The 12600-nt window shown below is 35.1% G+C and overlaps 1 protein-coding gene across 4 annotated transcripts in view; it reads left to right on the top strand.

Moving 5' to 3' along the window:
- Nucleotides 1-12600, top strand: part of EPHA6 (EPH receptor A6) — an 877027-nt gene that overhangs the window by 245827 nt on the left and 618600 nt on the right. The gene's annotated exons all lie outside the window — the stretch shown is intronic.

Here is a 12600-nt window from a genome sequence, read left to right as displayed (position 1 = left end):
ACATTATGAACCTCAAAATTAATATGCTTAGTGAAAGAAGCCCATCATAAAAGACCCATTTATACTAAATGTCCAGAATAGTTGAATCTATAGACACAGAAAGTAGATTAGTGTTTGTTTAGGGCTGGAAGGAGAGGGAAATAGGGAGTAATTGTTAGTGGATATGAAATTTCTTTTTGGATGATGATGATGTTCTAGAATTGGGTTGTAGTGATCGTTCCACAACTTTGTAAATATATTAAAAACCATTAAATATTGAATTACACAGGTAATTGGGTGAACTATAATGGTGTGTAAATTATATGTCAATAAAGCTGTTAAAAATAAATTTATAACTTCCACATTGTTTACAGGATAAAGTCATTTACTCATTCAAACAGTATTTTAGGGCCTCTAAGCGCTGTGTTAATCACTTAGAATACAGAATAACTGAGACATAGTATCTGTCCTGAAAGGGAAATAAGGAGGAAAACATAATAAAAAGCTACATGAAAAGTTCTATATAAAGGAACATACACAATACTTGAAAGCAGAGAGTTAGCAAAACTTCCTGGGGAATCTGGGGAAGGCTTCATAAAAGGAGATAACATTTTAACTTTCCTTAAAGCATTAGGAGAATTTTTCCAGGTGTTGAGCAACAGTGTGTGAATTCAAGGTAAGGTCATAAAGAAAAAAAAGAGTACCTTTGTGGGATTGCAGTGCAAGCAGGCGGCTAGGGAGAGGGATGGTGGATAAGGCCACAGTGGTCAATGGAAGCTAGATTGCGAAGGGCCTTGTGTACTTTGCTGAGGAATTAAAGCTTCATTTTGTTTGAAATAAGGAGTCATGGGTAGTTTTAAGAAGGAATTAAATGTTTGTTTTAGGAATCTTTTTGTGATAGTATGAATAATAGATTGGAAAGAGGTGAGATTAAAGGAATGGAGACCATAGAGGAAGATAATGCCTTATGCCCTGAGGAGAAAGGATGAGGGTCTGATCATGATAATGCAAAAGGGATGCACAGTTAGATTTGGACATTTCAGTGGAAGAAGACTTGATACTCACCAAAGTTGTGATGGAAGAGTATTTCAGTTTGACTAGATGAATAAGGGTGGAGTTACCAAAGAAAATAGGTATAGAAAATTTACTATCCTAGTATCTTCAAATCTACCAAATGCCTTGCTCATCCTAGGTACTCAAAGGTTGAATGAATGGATGGATGAATAAACTAGTCTCATACCATACTATTTTTCAGGCTTCTGTATATATTAATACCATATGTTTATATATGTGAATATTGACAATTAAGTGACATTTTTATTGACATGTATTTTATATTGGGGGAAAATTTGCCTGAAGATCTAAGAAGTATTGTAAATAAAATAGTAATGAGAATAGCTGCTTGCACAGTTTCATCTGACCTCAAAATATTTTTTGAGCCAGGGTTCCTGCTTCCATTCCTATTCCCTTCTATAATCAATTCATCTTGGATGACACTGTCTGTTTATATGTTATATACCACTTTCCTCATTGGACTCCTTTGATCAAGAACGACTGTGTGTTGCTTTCCTGTTGCCTACTGAATCAGATCTATACTTCCCTACTTTTACTAAAAGGCCTTCCATAAGCTGCGCCTATTTTCTTTTTCCAGCTCCTGTGAGGATAATTCTTTATGATTGGCTGAACCTCATGTCTGTTCCCTATATAAATTGTTCTAACCCGTGTTTGTATGTTTTCAGTTATGCTGTTTCTGTTCTGGAATGCACATTTCCATTCTTACTCAGAGTCCCTTTCATGCCCATTGTCTTCCATGAGGATTTCCTTGATTCTGACAGACTAGGAAGGCTGAATCTGTAAAGAGTAAATAAAGTATATACTACATTATTTATCATTTAATGAGTATTATCTTTTGGTATTCCTCATTGTTTTTCTCTATTTTATTTCCTCAAATAGACTATAAGTCTTTCAGCCTAGGGATCTCATTTTAGTTGCTTAGCAGGTCATTCCTTTTAAAGTGAAATTATGTGTTGTATATTTTAAACATTTTTATTTTAAAGCTTATATTCTAGGTTTTCAAATAAAACTACATGATACTTTTCTAAGCACCAGACTATTATTGTACATAAGAGACCTAAGTTTCCTTCACTAAGTTTGGACTCATTCAAAACATAGCAGGATACCTTTTCTTGTCTCTGAAACCTTTGTAATTCTAACTGGTACTTCCCATATCATGTGGTGCAAACCTAGGTAAATTGCATGCTAGGTAAGAGCTGCCATGGTATTACCCACCATAGGAAGTAGCAGGAAAGGAGTGTTAGTGGAAACGTAGTGTAGCGCTCAGTAGGAAAAGGAACACATGAAAACAATATGCTGGTTATTATCAATAGTTAAAACCAACTGGATAGCAAGTGTTCCCATTAAAAACAATCAATGGATGCCAAAATAGCATAATCAGCATGAACCAATGATATTTGCAAATTTTGTTCATACTAACTCTGGTATAGGATTGGACAGGGGATGATGCTGAAGGGGCTTCAGGAAATGGTACAAACTTTATTTCATGTATAGACCCTTATACCTGTTTCTTCAAAATATGACTACATTGCCAAGAAAGAAAGACAGTACAGGAAAAGGACACAATGGGTGGCTCAAAATACATGTGTAATGCTCCATTATATGATCTTATAGACTCATGAGATCTAAGAGCTAAAGGGAGTATTGTTCAATAAGCCTACCCTCCCATCCCATATACCTCTGACAAAAGCCACCATTTTAGAGGCTATAGGCAGAGAATTTACCATCTTATAAGGTAGCCTATTTCATTTCTGACTAGTTTTGTTCTATAATCTGTATTCCCCAAGCTATCCCAAGAATGAGTGGATAAGGCAAACATTAACAACTAGTGAGTTTCCGGTGCTGTTTTCACCCTCTTTGGGACCTCAGTGTCTCCAAATACCCCTAATTATTTGTGGAAATTTCCAAGGGTTAACATGAATGTGTTCTGAGGACTGTTTTTTGTTTCTGCAGTATTGCAGTCAACATTCTCCTTCCTTGCTGTGGCTTCCAGTGTTGATGTCGAAGGCTCTGGCAGATATCAAATGTGGAAGCAATTCCAGTGGCAATTGTAACATTTCTGGGAATGAGCATAGGGCAACCAGAGTGAGAGATGACAGACCATACTCATAACCACATCTTTATTCTATTGTACTTGGTACATTAGTTACAAAGAAGTAACTATTAATTTATTGTCAACTTTTCCTATTAGAGTATAAGATGATTGAGAGCAAAATCTAGAATTTATTTGATTTAGATCACAAATATTTATTAATTAAATGAGCAACTCTAAGCTTCTGTCCTCAACCAAAATTATGCAATATTCACTTTTCTTTGGGTGAGTGTTTCCCCCCACCGCCCCAAGGGAAGCCTGCTTGGTCAAACATATAAATAGACCATTTGCAGTCTAGCTCTTTATAGACATGTGTGGCTGAAATTTAGGGTGAAGTCTGTTTGGGCTTAAGGTAGAATCTGAGATAGATTTATAAAGTAAGTTTTGTGTAAAACAAAACTATCTCCCATGGGCCTACTTCATCCCAGTGGAGCTTAACAGAATAAAACTTCTAATCTTGCAGGGAAGGGAGAGCAGTGTTAGGGCCTCAAATATACAGCTTCGTGAACATTTTAAAGTTAAATTTTAAAGAGACTTGGAAAAATTGCTGTCAATAACTCCACTATTTGCAGTGAAAAAGTGGAGATGCTAAAAGCTTCTACTTTTTCAGATTTTATAAAATACAGAGGTTTTTTGTGTGAGTTCAGAAGAAGCAAGGAGCAAAACTGCGAGAAGCAGCGACCTTGGAGAGGGAGATGTGAAGAAGATGTGTAGCATCATTTACTCATTAACTGCAGAATATTTATTGAGCAAGGTCAAGGCACTGTGACAGATGCTGACAGCAGTAAACTGGATGGATAAATGCTCCTGACCTTATGAAGTTTATGTGGGCTAGTAGAGGACAGACAAAAAGTTTTAATTATTCAAATCATTAATGATAGTTGTGATAACTACAGAAGTAATCATATACTAACCTAACAATTTCAACCAAAGTAATCATTGGCACTGTAAGGGCTGGAGTGTAAGGTAGGCATCATGTCAAGAAACATATTTTAGATCAACAGAAAATGAAATTCTAGGAGCAATTAAGGAGTATTGAAATATCTCTTTATTACATTTCTTACTTTTTGGAGATATGAAAGGGTAAACTAGCTTTTTATTTTAATCTTTAATTAATGGACTACTTAACATAGTCACTGTATTTTAAGTTAACACCATTCAGTGAAAAAGATGAAATTATCATCATTCGTAGGGATTAAAGTGACTAAAATATTGGCAGGTGGGGTTGGGTGATGGTCACAGATTACTTAGACATGGTCATGGTAGTATCTCCATGATGGTAATTTGCTACTTACACAACTCTTCTCAGAGAAAATTCAGGTAACTGCCCATAGTTTCACAGCTAAATGGCAGTCAGAAATCAAACTCAACTCCATTTGACTATTACATCTGATTCACTTTATTTTCAAAAAGTATTTTCCATGTTAAACCACACTGTTACATGTTTCATTTATTATTATAATTGTTGTTGATTTGATTTAAGAACTCCGAAATGTTACATACCAATGTAAGCCCTTCATTTTACAGAAGAGGAAACTGGAATTCAGAGAGATACTATGACTTGTTCAGAATCTTACTAAGATTAGACCAGAATTGTCATAAGTTACAGGAAGCACTGCAAAATATATGATTGTTATGTATATTTATATTGAAACAATAATTTGCATGCTAGTAAGAAGGCAGTATTTTTCCTGTAAATTTTATTATTGGAGATCTTTAGTAAAGCGTTTAGGGAGAGCTTTACATATAAAGTGATAGCCGCTGGTGAGCTTCTAACTCTTAGTGAAAACTTCTCCAAACTCAGCCAGGGATTAAAGGCTCTGAGTTATACACCTAGAGGTTTTCATCATGAACAGCCTTAGAGGGTATGTTCAGCAACAACAATAATCCATTTACAACTGTAGAATTTTCATGTGAAAAAATTTAATTTTTCTTCATGAATTTCTTCTTTGCATGTCATAAGAAATATCATTTGAATTGAGTTTTTAAGATCTATTATTGTGGTGTTCGTTTGTTGTGAGTGAATTTGTTTTTAAATTGTATTTGACATGTACCTAGTTAAGTACTTGTTTTCAGCTTTTAACATAATAAGCAACATGTGCTATCACAGCTTCAATTTTCCTGCCAAGTAGAGAGTGACAGCTGTGTGGCAATATGTAATGCATATTTTCATCGACAAATAAATTGGAAGGAAGGAAAAATAGCTTCTGGGTGGGCAGGTCACCATCATTTAAATGAATCGTTAAAATTATATTTTTCCCTAGAAACAAAAATGTAACGGCTTTTCTGGTTAGATGCACACTGGAAGGCCTTATTTATATTATTGTAACATACTTTCTCTCAATTTACAACTTTCCCAAGATCCTTTGTATTTTTTTCTCATTTTTGTTACTCTTCTCCATTCAAGCAATATGCACTTATTTCTTAGTAAAGCTCCATGATATTTGTGTAAATGTATCCCTGAAGGACAGAATTGCTCAGTACACAGCCTTGTAAGTGAGACCTTACTCTTCCACAGTCATCTGATTGGCAAGCAAGGGAATTGAAGCTGTAAGTAGACTGCCACTTAAGGAAGGTTCTTACGGTCACCGTGATTGAGCAAAGGTTACAGTACCAGGCTGGGGAGTTTAAATATGCTGTATTTTAACTCAAAGTAAAATATGAAATATCATTTATTTATTACTTATTGCTATTTTTTAACTTTATATTTTATCATAAATTGTAATACGTTTACGTATCTCCAAGAAGGCATAAGAATGCCTTGACTATATTTTGAAATCATGTTTCAGTGTTGCTGCCTGAAACTTAAAATTCCCTCACCGTATTTCATTTTTTAGTGTGTGGTTTGTAAAGATGTGGTATTCATTTGATGATTTGCATGAATAGCAAACAAAGAAAACATTTTAATTTCTATCTTTTCTGACTCTTAATTTGCTTGTGTGTAAGTAATATTTTGGTATTTTATGTTCTGGCATGTCTTTATTTTGAAACTTCCAAAAGGTTAGCCTGGGACAGAACAACTATTCATGAGTTCTTTGATACTCTGAGTAAAACTTTGGACTTGGATGATGTCATTTGCAATTAAAAGAGCATTAGAAAAATAAGTCTGTTATCTCTGGTGATCTTTTCTACAATATGTAGGCCTATCAGATTAATTACATTGGGACAAAAATCACATTTAGGGACATTAGAAAGGGGAAGAAAAGCTAAGTGCTATTTCTCCAGAGTTTATTTAGGATTTGAAAATTGTGTTGGTCCAAAGATGATAATAGTTTCTGTTGTCCTCTAAGTGTATGAAGAAGTTAACTTTTTATGTGAAGCTTAATCAGCATACTCTAACTTTCTGGCTGAAACAATACACCATGAGGGAGCTTCTTCTAGACTCCTCTGATGCTTTAATATACATTTTGTAACTTTTTTTGCCCAAGCAATATTTCATAGGTCTTTGTTCAGAGGATTCAGATATGGAACTGTACCTCTTTTATATGGGCTTCTTAATGCAGGCCCCTTTCAGTTTTTTCCCTTCTCTTGAAGTTTGTACTGTAGAGTTAATACCAGTATGTGCTCCCAATTGCCGTAATCAATAACTGACAGCATTCATGTTTCTTTCATGATTTACATGAGAATCATTTTTCTTCTCTTTACGCAGTCATGTTAGTGAACCTCAGAGGTCAACACCTTGATTTTTCTAGCTTACTGTTCTTATGCTTGTAACATATTTGACTTGTTTTTAGTTACTCACTGCAAAAACAGTTATTAGTTGGAGTCTCCACTATGTGTCAGGCCCTAATTTTGGCTACACCTGCTTCCCTCGGGCTCAGCAGTGTCCTATAGATAAGGATTGTCCAGAATGGATATATTTCTGAGTTAGTGTACTCTGAAAATTACCTGTATAACCATTGTTTTGATTTCTGTTTATCCTATCTTAGGTCAGATTTCCTGTAAAAAAGATCCTGAAGCAGTATTTGCATTCAGGAGATTTACTGGGGAGTCCTCTAGGGAACTAGAGGGAATTGTGATGGGCAGATGGAGAAGTTGAATTGAGATGTAGTTGCAGACGAGGACTCCCTCAACCTCACAGGTTGCTCTGAAGCTAAAATGGCTATTCAGAGATTTCTTTAATGGAGGCAAGGAGATCCCTTGGCCCCCTCATCTACAAGTCATCTGTGTAAGCTGTAGGCCCCACCTTGTGTGAGCAGCAAAGCTGACATAATGGAGGCCTCGGTCCACAGAAGGGGATCTGAGTGACATACTATAGTACCTACAGAAAACATCTTCCATAGCTTTTTTCCTTTTTCCACCCAGCAGTAATACCTGTTAATATCTCTCTCACATTCATTCATTCATATTCATTCCCTCCCTCCCCCCTTCCCTCTCTCCCTCCTTCCCTGTCCTTCTCTCTCTCTCCCTGAATCCCCCTACCCTCCCTAACCCACACAGCATTTCATCTGTATCTCTGTTGTGACATTTACTGCATATTGTCTTTTTTTTTTCTAGTGTGTATGAGTTAGATTCATAACCATGAGGTGTGGGTACTTTAAAGGTAGAGGCTATTCTAATTGTATTTCTTACTGTCAGGCACACAGAGTTAAATCTTTTTGAAGCATATCTAGTGGAAAAAAATGTCCCGTAGACTTCTTCATAATTCACCTACAAAGAAAAGTAAAACAAAGATAATATTTTACGCATATCTAGAATCATGAGAGATATGATGAGAGATTTTAATAACTTTTTATTTCATTTCTAGATTAAGTCTAGGCATTCTCTGTCCTAGACTACTACAGAAATATTACTGGTTTTGCTTGGATGTCTTGGGACATACAGCCTGTTCCTGATTACCATGAAGAGGTGATTACTACCTCTAACATAACATCTACTGCTATTGTGCTATTCATTCAAAACTTAGAAGTAAAAATTGAATGTAGCAAAAGCAGTATTACCACAGAGGAGCTCCCTGATGAGCAAGGCCCCTTATACCTCCAATCAGACGCTCTATAAACCTGAACCACATTTAGGAGAGCTTGCTGCACCAACCACTTTTTATAATGATTAAGCTTAGTTTACATCAAAAGGAATCTGAAAATTTTGATACAGATCTTCCAGTAATATCAAGTGACTGTTTTATAAATTGGTATGGGGGCAAGTCCTTATATTAAAAAATTTTTGATTTCACCAGCAAATATGACTGAGTTATATGTTAGAACTACTGGATTAATTTCAAAAGTCTCTTCTCCTTTTTACACCACAACAAAATCTTACCACATATAAGAGCACCTGCTTAGATCATTATCAATGCTCCTTTATTATTTTACAATTTCAGAATTTTACTTTGATGATTCTAGATTTGATATCATTTAATTTTCAAATTGTTTTTTCTCTCAGTAAATATAAATAAATGATAATCACTAGCCCACTATATCTTCCCATTTAAGATATATTTCATATTCTTATAACTGTATACCTTGTAATTTCCTTCATTGATTAAGAATGATATTGATTAAGATCATATAGAAGGAAAAAATATTTTTTAGCTGTGATTCCACTCATTCATTCAAAAACCATTTTGGAGCTCGTTTTGTATACATAGGGGATTCAAAGACAAATAAGATGTGTTATTTTCTCTCAGAATCCTCACAAGTGTGGTGGAAGATATATATAAGCTTATCTGACAATTGGATAAATGCTCTCTGGTACTGTGAACAGTGCTATTGGGAGCACTGAAAACAGAACAAATTCTTGACAGAAGATTTATTGAAAAATAAAGTGAATGAAGGAGGTCATAATTGAGCTGATCCTTGAAAGATAAACCTCACTTCTGATCGGCATCACCAGTGTGTGTGAAAAAATACTTCCGATATAGTTGGAAAATAGGCTATATGATGGATAGTAGAACATGACAGTACTGAAATTAAAGTCAGTTATTAAAGGGCTTTAAAATAAATTTACCTTGTATTTAATGGAGAGCTACTTAAAGATTTGTTTGTTTTGTTTTGTGTTGTTTTGAGAAAGGGAATGATATATCTTTATTTCAGAAAGGAAGTTTGGGTTGTATATTTAGAACAGAATATTAGCGAAAGCCTAAACAGGATGCAATTTAAATAATCCAGGAATGACACTGCTGAACTATGAATGAAGGCAAAGAAAACTAACAGCTATATTTTGCTAGGCAGATAAAGAAAATGTAGGAAAAGAGAGGTGGAGAATTACTAGTTTCTATCTTGAATGACTGGGTGAATGGTGATAGAGTAATTAATATAAGTTATTGGGGAGAAGGAACTGAAGTGGCAGGAAATATTAATTCACTTTTAAAATAGTGTCACTTTCCATGTGACATTAGCACAACCAGATCTGTTTGTTCTACAGGAATTTGGGAATTTGCATCTGTAACTCAGCATCATTGTATATGCAGCGACTGAAATCATTGGAATGAATGATAATGCTGAGAGAAGGTGGGGAGGTGAGGGAAAGATGAAAAGAGAGAGAATGAGAATAAAGAGAAAAAAGAGTTGCGGACTCATATCATATTATTTGTGGGCACATGTCCCTTTATATAGTTGCAATCATTGTATACACTCATTTAACGTTATACCCTACATACTTTCTCATTTTGTTATTTAATGAAAGGTCTTTTAGGATGCTGGAGTTAACTATATTTTAGAGGCACCACTCTTATATTTTATCTAAACATATCGAATAATTGCATATAAAAGGCACTTTTGAACAGCATCACCCATTACGTAATTCCCTAAAAAAAGAATCCAGTACCAAATGGTCTAGTTTCAAAAGACGATCGGTTATATAAAGAGTTTTTGAGTTTAGGCCCAAAGGCAAACAGACGATGAGTCAGCACTGGAACTTTTCTTCTTTATTTCCTTTCATACCTATGAAGATGTTCTTCTGCAGCAAGTGCATATAGAAAGAAAGGGAAAAAAAACTAGGAGGCTAATTATTCGCATGTATCCAATTTTAAAATGCTAGCTAATTTTAAATGTTTTACTTTAGATTAGAGGATCATGCTTTTTAAATCAAGGTTGCAAGCTTGGCTATGTTCATTTGTAATCAACTGCACATTACACGTGTAAATCTCACAAGATGTCTTATGCTGGAAATTAATGTTTTTACAAGGAGAAACCAAGTGTTAGATAAATGGTACAGCATAATTATTTTATTCTTAAAAAAGACATGAAAATATATTCTCTATCTTTGGTAGTTACTTCATATACCAAGAAGTATGTATTATTTAATGTTATGTTCATCTCCTTTAGTGTTTGGCACAATGTTAGAACACGGTGAATGTTTAAAATTTAGGATGCTAAGAGTTCAAATTCATTAATTTGAATAAAATCATTAAATGATTATACTGGATTAAGATTTAATTTGAAGTTACTGATACAGAGCAATTATATATACAAAGGATTCTTTCAAAGTCTTCTGGTTCTTTCAAACCTATATCAGAGTACCTGACAGCTTCTGATTCAGAATGCTGTAAAGCTTCAGTGTGCATATTACTAAGACATGCACTGGAATATCGTTGTCCTCTTTTCTCATACTTAAGCTTTCTGGTTCACTTCTTGAACCCCATCAATCATAAATATTCTAGAATCAGAGATTCTTTCAGTTGAAAAATTCCTTAAAAACTGCATAGTCCAATCAACTGCCTAATGTGTACAGAACACTTGACAAATGCTCATTCAGCCTGTGCTAAACCTCCCAGAGACTGGTAATTCCCTATCCTTTGAAGCATCTCAGTACAAAGATTTTGTCTAACATATATCTTCCCTTGCCTAATCTTAACACAGTAGTGCCTTTTCTGTTTTGGGGGGAAAGGGGAAAGTAGCTTTCAGTTTCCTCACCACATTCATTTTAGTTCGAATATCTGGATCCATTTCTATGACATAAAACCTGTATGTTTTAGAATCACACAGCCATGGCTTAAAATACTATTTCCTAACTTTAGTACCTATGATCTTGGGAAGATTGCTTAACTTTTCTAACATTCTATTTTGTCATCTGTAAAGTGTGATAGCAATAAATTCTCATAGAGGTTGTCGTGCGAATTAAATTAAAAAGTGTCTAAAATATTCCCACACAATACCCCAGTAGTTTAATACATTTCCATTTCCTTATCTGACTTCTTATAGTTACTGGGAGATCAATACTATCACCTCAAGTAGTCTAGGTACTACTGATTAATACAAAAATTGCATTAGCTTTTGGAAGTGTTACTGTGCTATTTACTCAGAAGGAACTGGCAAGGAAAATTTTAAGTAATTTTTGTATAAGAGCTGCTAGCCTTCATATAACCCTCATATATATACCTTTTTTCCCTTTTTCACATTTCAATGATATTAATGCTTCATGTTAGAATCTGCCTGTGGCTCCAACTTGTTAAGCAATCTTTTAAAATTTTATTCAGTTACCCAATGTGTTGGCTAGGTTCCCAAATTTGTCTTTTGTGAATTTGATCATTTTCTTTCTGAATCAGTGATAAAACACTGAAACTAGGAGAGGGGCAGACTCAAGCCAGGCTGCTAGGGAACTGTACACTGATCCACTACTCTGCACCTCTCGTTCTTGCACCCACTTCCAATCCATCTTAGCTTACCAACGTCCAATGCATTTTCTCTAGCTGCATGTTGCCTACAAAGTTATCATGAGGGAAAAGTAGCAAATGCCTTGCTAAAATACATAGAATGATTATACCTGTTCATTCCTCTGGGCAAATGTCAGCAGGGCCATTAACTAGTGGGCTAGTGGTAGGTGGCAGTCTCCAAGGAGACCAGGAACAGACACAAGAGCAAGCTGTGCCCAGACCAGAGTTTGTATGAGATATCAAAAGTCAAAGCCACAGAAACAATGTACCAACTGCAAGAGCAGGGCTAAAATCCAGAGTAAAATCCAGTAGCTGCAAAGAAATGAAATGGAATGGGAGAAGATTGGGAGAGAAAAACAGGAGGGTTCTGAGTGATCATTGTGAATGGAGGAAAGGAAATGTTTTTGCTTTGCCTATGCAAGTGGAGTTGTCTGAACTTGTGAAAAGAGAAGAAAAATGAACATATTTACAATTTCCCATAGTTTTGTATTATTTTAGTTATTAACTCTACTTTTGAGGGGAGAGTATTTAATCTGTCAAATGGTTTTTGGTAGGCTATATTGGTTCTTTGTTTGCCACCCTTTCTCTGAAGAAGCTCTTACCCATTCCATTTGTAGTATGTAATTTCATTCAGGTTAAACATAAAGCCATTTTAATAAATGAATCCTTTTCTCTCTTTTGAAGTCTGAGGCCCATTTATGCACTTTCAGTGTTGCAGCCTTGTTGTCCCAATGTCACTGTTTCCCAAAGGTCATTGGTAAAATCATCGACTCACATGCAAGTGTCCTTGTAACACTGGGGTATATTTAGTCTGGGTAAGAAAACTTGAACTAAATTAGAATAGTTAGATATGTGCTTAAGA

This window comes from Pseudorca crassidens, chromosome 5, assembly GCF_039906515.1.
Source record: "Pseudorca crassidens isolate mPseCra1 chromosome 5, mPseCra1.hap1, whole genome shotgun sequence".
In the NCBI taxonomy this organism is placed as follows: Eukaryota; Metazoa; Chordata; class Mammalia; order Artiodactyla; family Delphinidae; genus Pseudorca; species Pseudorca crassidens.
Note: the sequence above shows the minus strand (reverse complement) of the source record. Positions and strands in the feature narration are given on the sequence as shown.